Source organism: Lygodium microphyllum, chromosome 29, assembly GCF_053477565.2.
Source record: "Lygodium microphyllum isolate KBCC chromosome 29, Lygodium_microphyllum_v1.1.10, whole genome shotgun sequence".
In the NCBI taxonomy this organism is placed as follows: Eukaryota; Viridiplantae; Streptophyta; class Polypodiopsida; order Schizaeales; family Lygodiaceae; genus Lygodium; species Lygodium microphyllum.
The window spans coordinates 11,840,388-11,849,980 of record NC_141163.1 but is presented as its reverse complement, the minus strand read 5'-3'; positions in this window follow the sequence as shown (position 1 = coordinate 11,849,980).

Here is a 9,593-nt window from a genome sequence, read left to right as displayed (position 1 = left end):
TTTAAGACAGCTTTTCGTACACAATTTGGACATTATGAATTCTTGGTAATGCCCTTTGGACTTACCAATGCACCAGCTACATTTAGTAGAATGATGAATATAATATTTTTGCATTTTCAGCATTGTGTAATAGTCTTTTTCGATGACATTCTTGTTTTTAACAAAACTGAAAAAGAACACGAAGAACATTTATCTTTAGTGTTTAGTTTATTAAAACAAAACCATCTATATGCTAACCCTGAGAAAAGTTCTTTCTTTCAATCTGAAATAGAATATTTAGGTCATATTGTGTCTGCCAAAGGCATACACGTAGATCCACGTAAAATTGAAGCAATTAAGTCTTGGCCAACACCTAAAAATGTACATAAAGTTCGTTCATTTCTAGGACTAGCTAGCTTTTATCGAAAATTTGTTAGAAACTTTTCATTGCTTGCTTTATCGTTAACTCTTTTGTTAAAGAAAGGTCTTGTTTATCATTGGGGCGATAGCCAACAACGATCGTTTGAAACACTTAAGCATGCACTCACACACGCACCAGTTTTGTAGTTACCTGATTTCAATAAACCATTCTTTCTTGTGGTTACTGATGCAAGTGGTTCTGGCATCAGTGCAATATTGATTCAAGACAATCACCCTATAGCATACTCTAGTTGTAAACTGAAACCTTCTGAAGTTAAATATAGTACATATGACAAAGAATCATTAGTTCATGCATTGCGCATATGGAAGCATTATTTAATGGGTTCGGAGTTTATGATTAAAACCGATCAGCAGAGTATTAAACATTTATTGTCACAACCACAAATATCTGATAGACACATACAGTGGGCATCATTTATTCAATCCTTTCATCCACTCATTCAATATCAACTAGGTAAGGAAAATGTAGTAGCCGATGCATTAGCCGTAGGCCATCATTAAACAATACTTCTATCATTTCTACTTCTTCATTAGACACAATGAAAAATACTTATCTTCAAGATCCCGATTTTCATGATGTTTGGGTAAATATATCTAACAATCAATGGATCCCTACTTATAACTTTTTTGTTTCTGATGGTTTTCTGTTTTATGAAAAAAGGTTATGTATTACTAATCCTTTTCGTCATTTCATTATGCAAGAAGTATACGAGCCTCCTTATATGGGTCATTGTGGTATTATCTCTACACTTAGAAATTTACATGAAGATTTTTTCTGGCCAAATATGCAACGTGATGTCTCTAATTTTTTTTCTGGCTGCATTGTATGTCAACGAATAAAAAGACATTATGGTAAGTCATATGGTTTATTACTTCCATTACCTATCCCTAATTCACCTTGGGAGCAGATTTCTATGGACTTCATTACAGGTTTACCACAAACTTCTTCACAGAATAATATGATATGGACCATAGTTGATAGATTTAGTAAACATGCTTACTTCATTGCTTATAAAAAGACATTAAGTGCTACACAAGCCGCTAACTTATTTCTCAAGCATATTTTTGTACACCATGGATTGCCGAAAATTATTGTGTCTGACCGAGATCCTCGATTTTGTAATAATTTTTGGATTACATTGTTTACTAACTTAGGAACTAAGATTGATTTTAGCTCTGCATTTCATCCAGAGACTAACAGTGAAACAGAGGCCACAAATAGCACAATTTTGGATTTAATCCATGCTTACACAATTTCTTCTCTAGCCACATGGGATAATCATTTGCACCTTCTACAGTTTGCTTACAATAATACCACTCACACTGCTACACAAAAGGCACCTTTTGAAATTGTTTATGGTCACAAATTGCCAACTCCCACATTTTGTCTAACTCATAAAATACATTCTGTTGACAATTGGATTCAAAATCATTCAAGTATTTATGAGCAAGTTAAACAAACACTAGCAAAGGACCAACAATCATATATGAAACAATCAAATAAAAAGAGGCAAGCTATGATTTTTAAAGAAGGAGATTTTGTTTGGTTATGTGTTGAAAAACGTAGACTCCATAGTGTAGAAAAGAACCCGAATGTAAAATTAGCTCCTTGTTTCTATGGATCTTTTAAAATTCTCCATTGTATTAATCCTAATGCTTATAAATTAAAGTTACCTCATCATTGAAAAATCCACAACACTTTTCACATTAGTCTTTTACGTCCCTTCAAAGGTTCTCTTCTTGTTCACCTTGTTTATGACTCACCACCCTTGATTGTAGATGACCATGAAATCCTAATCCCTGAAATAATTATTGATGTTGACTATATGACCACTAGAACTGGAAATACTTATCCTCGTTATCTTGTCAAATTCCACAATCACCCTGTTGAGGAATCTCAATGGATGCATCTCATGATTTGCAACCATTTTCCAATTTATTGTCTCCACATCCAGCCAATAGCAATTGAGGACAATTGCGATCCCACCCCGGGGGTATGTTGCTAGGTGGCACCTACGCAAAGGGATGAGCACCTTAAATGGTTCTCCATCAATGCGAGGCACGTTCCTAAGAATTGTCTTAGGCGGGAGGTCGATGGGGACGCCTATCCTTTCCGGGCATTGATGTAAGTGTGAACGTGGGTGATACCATTTTATCCACACAAGTATTAACGTCTTCGTGAATTAATTATCGTATGGAATTCCAAATTAATTGATTTATGTGGCTAGCTGCAATTATTCAGTTGGTTATTATTCTAACATGATTTTTTGAATTTTTGGCAGCTGATGTGTAAAGCAAGGAAAATTGGAAAGGCGCGCCATGCGCAAGCATTCTAAAGATTATTTCCTCAAGAATTTATTTGGCAATTATTGGATTATTGTATTAGACGCACCACTATTTCTTATAAAGCATGCACATAGCCTCTATGTAAATATTTATTGGCAAAATAGATTTTTAGAAGATATGTCCAATAAAAATTAATGGTTCTAGAGAGTTGTGGGATGCACAACTGCTAGCATCCATTAATTCAGATTACTCTATCTCTTTTCCAGTACACTCAAACTCTTTATGCAAAGAGTGATTGTAAAAGGCCTAAATCTTGGGCAAATAAGGTTTCATAATAATATTATAAATACGACATGAAGGGAGTTGCCCACTTCATGTCGGGGGAGATTGAACCCAATCTTATATCGCTTCATCTTACTTTACCTTCTATTTTAGTTTATTTTTAATTTCTCATGAGTCGTATGCAATTTTATGAGTAAAAGAGAGAAAGAGGGAGCTTCTTCCATTCGCTACGCGCAAACCATGCATTCGTTGCTCGCAACAATTTGCTGGCCATGTATGCAACTATAAAAATATAAAATGTGAAAAATCCTGGTAAGTCTCATTTTTCATGAAATTTTGATTCTTTTTTATGTTTGATCATGAAAATGATGTGCATATGGCATAGTTTGATATAAGCATAATATGTGTTGTGTTTGAGTGTTGTTATAAAGAAAACGTAGAATTTGATATCACATGCATAAGAAATTATTTATTTAAAACATGAAAAAACATACGAAATGAAATAGTTTGGATAATAATAGATAGAAACAATTGAAAATAATATTGTATGTGAATGAAGTAATGTATGATGGTTGCCATCGTTAATCTTTGTTATGCTATGTGATAAAAAAATTGCAAAATAATGAGCATTATAGTAGAAATAATTTATAAAAATTAAAAAAACTTAAAGAAATCTTTTAAATATAGAGAAATAGTAGAATATATGTTTTGAAAAGTTTGTATGAAGAAATAATAAATCTCCTGGATTGGAAAAAAATAAAAGAGCAGATTATGTATTGTTGTTCATCCTAGGGCCAATCCTAGGGTGTAAGAGAGTCGTAGAGTAGAGTATTCAATGGGGGGTGCCTTTATGTGTGTAAATTGAGGTGAAGTAGTCACCTATGTATGGGAAGCTCCTTATGCTTGGAATTGGGATGGGCAAACTGTTGGGCTATAGTTTGAAACTTATGTCTACAAATGCATTAGTTAGATCAACCATTTTGCATAATCCAAACACTCCTAGTCGTGAGGCCTTGAGGGCTATTTGGTGTGTGTAGGAGCCCAGCTATCTGACAGATCTCACCTATCTTCATTGTTCCCAAGAAAAATGAGAAGCTTCATATCTATGTAGATTACAAGAAGCTCAATGTGGCAACCATTTAAGATTTATTCCCCATCCCGTACAATGACAACACTCTTGATGAGATTGCTAGTCATTACGAGATGTACTCATTCTTGGATGGATTTAGTGGTTACAAGTAGGTTAGGCTTGGTTTAGAGGATCAAGCCAAAATTACTTTTATCATGGCTTAGGGTATGTTTGTATGTATAATAATGTGGTTTGGCTAAAGAATACCCTTGGTTCTTTCTAGCAGGATATGTAGAAAATATTTTGGCTCTACCTAGTAGACTTTATGTAGGTCTTCTTAGATGACTTCAATGTCTTTGGCACTCTTCTACTTCACTTGCATAATCTTTGACTCTATTTCACCAGATGTCAGGAAGTTAGTCTAACTTTAGATCCCATGAACAATGTCTTTGCAGTAAAAAGTGATGCCCTATTGGGTCACATAATCTCCAACAATGGTATAGGTGTGGATCCCAACAAGGCAACTGCCATCATGCAACCCCCCATTCTTGATTCCTTGACTGTAGTACTATATTTTCTATGGTAAGTCTAATGGCATGGATGGCACTTGTGCCTTCTGTCTCATGTAGTTATTCCCCTTAATTAACTAGCCGACACTTCCAAGCTAGCTTTCAACTGGAATGAGATGGTAGGCCTCACATTCTAGTATCTTTGACTACTACTATCTAAGATCCCAACTGTGATTCCATTGGATCAGACAAAGCATTTTCATATCTTTGTAGATGCCTTAGATATGGCAATAGGTAGCGTGCTTATGCAATAGGATGAGAATGGTTACTTTTGACCAATTTTCAATGCTAGTAGATGGCTCTTTGCTGTTGACCAAAATTAGTCTATTTGGTCAAAAAATAGAATATCACAAGAAGACTGGCCCAATGGATTCTATTACTTCAAGAATTTGATTTCAAGGTTGTACACAGACTTGGAGCCCATTGCTGACTTTTTGGTCTAGCTTGATTCCTGAAAGAAGCTCTGATTGGAGTAGATGATAACTTTGCAAATACACAATTTTTTCATGTAGTTGTTGAGAAACCTGAACCAACCAATCCTCCTTGGACATGGTATCGGGAATTCACTAGTCTTCTTAGACTCAAAAAAAGTCTCACATCACATTTTGATGGACCAATGCAAATGGTTGGCTCTTTAGAGTCAGCATTTTTTTGAATTTGTCCTAGGTTAGCTCTATTATAGAACATTGTTCGGAGTGCTGCAATATGTTGTTCTCCCTAGGGAGACATATGCAATCATGGAAGAAGCTCACTAGTAGATGCCACAATTCTAAAAATCCAACAAGCTAGAATATGGTGGTCTACTATGCATGGAGATGTTCACTAATTTGTACAAAAGTGCAATGCTTGTTAGTGACTTGGCTTACCTTTGTCATGTAAGATCAATTATCAATGAAAACTTTTAGCTATTTTATGAAAATATCACTGAAGGCTTTGTCAATTGTGCATTTCCAAGAACCTGGTGCTTTACATAATTTGAAGGCCATGATATGATACACAAAGGTTCCAAACACGATTACAGATGTCATCTTTAACTTGTCTTTCTCTATGATGGTCATTTAATTCTAGCTGGCAAAACAGTCTGTAAAGGAGCATATATCCCTACCTACTAGTTGATCAATGAATGGAAATAGATAATAATAATAATTAATTATTTGCTTGTTGATCCCTCTAAAATCAATGCAAAGCCAGACTTGATTATTATTATTCTTCCTAACGGGCTATACTCAAGTTTGATAGTACAGCTAGTGTGAAGGATCTTCTTAAACTCCTCATGTATTTTCAGGGATAGTTTAACTAGGTGCAAGAGTTTAATATCATGCTTGGCCTCACAAAGAGAACTTGCTAGATTAAATTCTTGAAGTTAGCAATACTTCTCTTCTCTTTCCAAAGCATATGCTCTCTTGGTCACTTCATAGGCTTAGGTGCCTCTTTCTTGGCTTTACTTTCTTCTTTGTTGGCTCCTTATTTAGGTTTGCTTTGCTTTTAGCAGCCTTCAAATGAGCACCTTGTATGTAAGGGCTTGCCCTTATCATCCTATTTAGGGGTTAGCTCAACAAGTTTTGCATCATCTTTATCTCTCTCTTTGGTCTTATGACCCCTCAAAAATGCTCATAAATTAGAAGTATCAGTGGCATTAAGACACACTACTGCAATCAAACTTATGCCACTACCACTAGGTAGTTCTTCCACAATAGCCTTTCCTCTTTGACCAAAATTTGCTTCGGTCCCTCATCTTGCTAAAGATCGTTTTCTTGTCCTAGATGATTAATAAGACCTTGATGTCTACATAAAGTTATAAAGATCAGATCATTCAAGAAGGTTATAGATCGTGTAAATAATTACATAGAGGATAATGTTAAGATTGCATGCATAGAAAATACCTTCGCATGTGTGGCATAAAATATCGTATGGATTAATCAAAATTGTAAGCATTGAAATGAAGGCATGGCATTACATTGCCTACATTAAAGTTGTTGGGAAAATTCAACGTTGTTTGTAATTTACCAAAAGGGACTGAGATCCATGAGTCCCATGTCAAAGTCCTTGGTGACTTCAAGAGGGATTGGTAAAAGCTTAGTGCATGTGAGCATTATTAAGAGGGCTTAAGAAGAATTATACTTAAGACGGAGTAGGAACTGTTCTAAACAGAACCTTCTTTACCAACCATGGTCAAGGGGATAGACAATCTTGATCAATTAAGATCAAAGATAAAGGTACATAGGTACTTCAAGGGATCTAGGAGATAACCAGCAAGTTGACCAACCGAGGACGACGGGGTTGTCCATGATCTATTTTACAAGGAGACCTAAGGTAAGGATAATTAGGGTTGGTAGGGTACAAACCCTAACCCAAAGAAAAAGGGAAAACAATCAACCTAGCTTGCCAAGCCCCAGGAATCTTGCCAAGTCGCGAACGATCCAGGACCGAATGTTGGGAGCATTTGGGAAGAAGGAATCACACCTTAGCAGTTTGGTCGTGAACAACCACAGAAATGATCGTGATTGTACACTTAGGTACATTGTTTGAAGTTCTTTGCTCAAGGAACTAATTCAAGGTCAAACACTTAATGCTTCAGGTTAAAAGCCTGGAGGGAGAGGCAGGTTCAATTACCTCCGACTGCCTGCCTGGCCCTATCCAAGGGGGTTGATTAGGCGCGCCGGGTACATGGATCGAACCCACCGTGAGAGGTCTCTCCGTGGGTGCTGCTTGGAGCAGGAGGACGCTTGGGTGCCAGGGGAGGCTCTGGCTGTAAATTCCTTACCTCCGGATCCTGCACAAGAGGCCGACGTGACTTGAGATGGGATCTCGAGGCCCGTGTACTAGTCTACGGGCGAAACTTGGAGCAGCAATCCTGTTGATTGCTGTGATAGCCTTCGGGCATGATACCTGATGTATTCCAGGACTATGATAAATAAAGATCAGATATTTGAAAAAGGAACTTGCTTGACATTGTTTTTGTGTCAGTGCCTAAGTTACGTGAAGGAATCTATGTTTAAATTGATTAATTAAGGAAGTTGCTTTTGCATGTCAAACATAATGTGATAGGTAATTAGATAACTAAGCAACCCGAGGAAAGTGCGGCGGACGTGACTTGGGTTCGTCTACGGAAGGGTGGTCCCGGTTATAAAGGGAATAAGGGGATAAACAAGGGAACTTAATGGAGGAAAATAAAGGGAATAAGGGGATAAACAAGGGAAGATGAGTAGAATAGAGCAGTGTTTTCTGTTGAAAACATTTCTTTACTCACTTATGGATGCTGGGTTTGCAGAGTCATGAAGTATGGAGCAAGTTCTTGGTGTTCCAGGTCATGTTCATGGCTGCAATGCATGCTTCGAGTTATCGTCAGAGGCTTGGCATGATGGATATTCTGGACCGCATCTATAATCCTTCACCCCTGTATGCGGAATGAAGATGGATGGGAGACTCAGGAATATACTACATAGCAGCCCACCGACTCGCGTACCTTCAAACCAACTTGAAGAGAATCAAGTGGATGGAGGAATTAAAGATCGTGAAGCTGTTCATCTTTGTCGAAGCTCGCGTAAATGCAACTTTGCAAGTTAGTGGTCGACAAGTCAAGCAAAACAAGCATGTCTATGAAGAAGTGACCCGGGTGATCTCTGCTGAGACAAAATCAAAGTGTTAGGGCGCTATGAGAAGAATGGGTATCAAAGGAAGGGATACCCCAAGCTTCCTATGACTTACCGTTTCCTGAAAATCCATGACCCCACTCCATATTATTATTCCGTCCCTGTAGCCGATTGTAACACAATCCTATTCTCCCCAAACTGATGTATCAATCAGCCTATCCTACTTATCCAAAATAAATGTACTCAAAGGGATATGCTGTCATGAATAAATAAGACTTTTTACAATTTCTATCTTGATCATAAATGTTAACTAAGGTGTTAAGTGATTAAATCACTTAGCTAAAAAGCTGTGCTAGTCATATTAACATAATATGAGAATGTATGATAAGATGTTAACATAAAGAATCTTATTGTTCAGACGCAACCCCAAGCGTAGGTTCCAAATCCAACCTGCACTAAGTCCAGCTGTGGTTCAAGAGAAGAAATTCCTTCTCAAACAAATTAAGCCACCCGAGTTTGATGGCAAGGGAAGGACTGTTCAAGCCGACACCGAGATCTGGATTGAGTCCATGGAGGACTATTTTGAGGCAGCGGGAACTGCACTTGCTAACCATGCCATGCTCGCCAAACTTAAGCTTACAGGCGAAGCGAGACTTTGGTGGAAACAGTGGTGTAGAGACCAAGCGATCTCGGAGGGGACAGTCACTTGGGATAAGCTTGAGGAAGCTGTGCGAGGGAGGTATCTGCCACCTGCCTACCGCACACAAAAGATGAATGAATTCTATGACTTGAAGCAGCTAGGATTATCCATGGAAGCATATTATTTGAAGTTCGTTTCACTCCTAAAATATGCACCCCCAATGGATATGACACAACATGTGTCAAAATTTTGTGTTGGGTTGAATCCACCCATAGACACTTGATTGGAATCAATGCACCCAACGGACCTACAAGATGCACTCATTCGAGCTGCTCCAATAATACAGGAGGTGTAGACCAAACCGAGGAACAACAGGATTTGGCCTTACAAAGATCAGAATAAGGGTATGTCTAAGGCTCAAACTAAGAGAGCGCAGGGTTAGAATCAGGGCCAAAGGAAGAAAGCTAGGGTCAATGCTGTCAACAACTTTGTTCCAACACAAAGCAATGATCTCAACCCATGTTGCTTCCATTGCAATGAGCCTGGACACTTCAAGAGGGAGTGTCCCAAGCTTGGCAGAGGACATCGCCAGGGGCAATTCCAAGGTCAAAATAGAGCCGCTCATGGCCAAGGAACCACCGTTATGGCCAGAGGGAGAACCTCTAGTGTTTCCAACAAGGAGTTGGACAATGAAGAAGATCCATCCATGGATGCTGACATTGAGAGGGCAACGG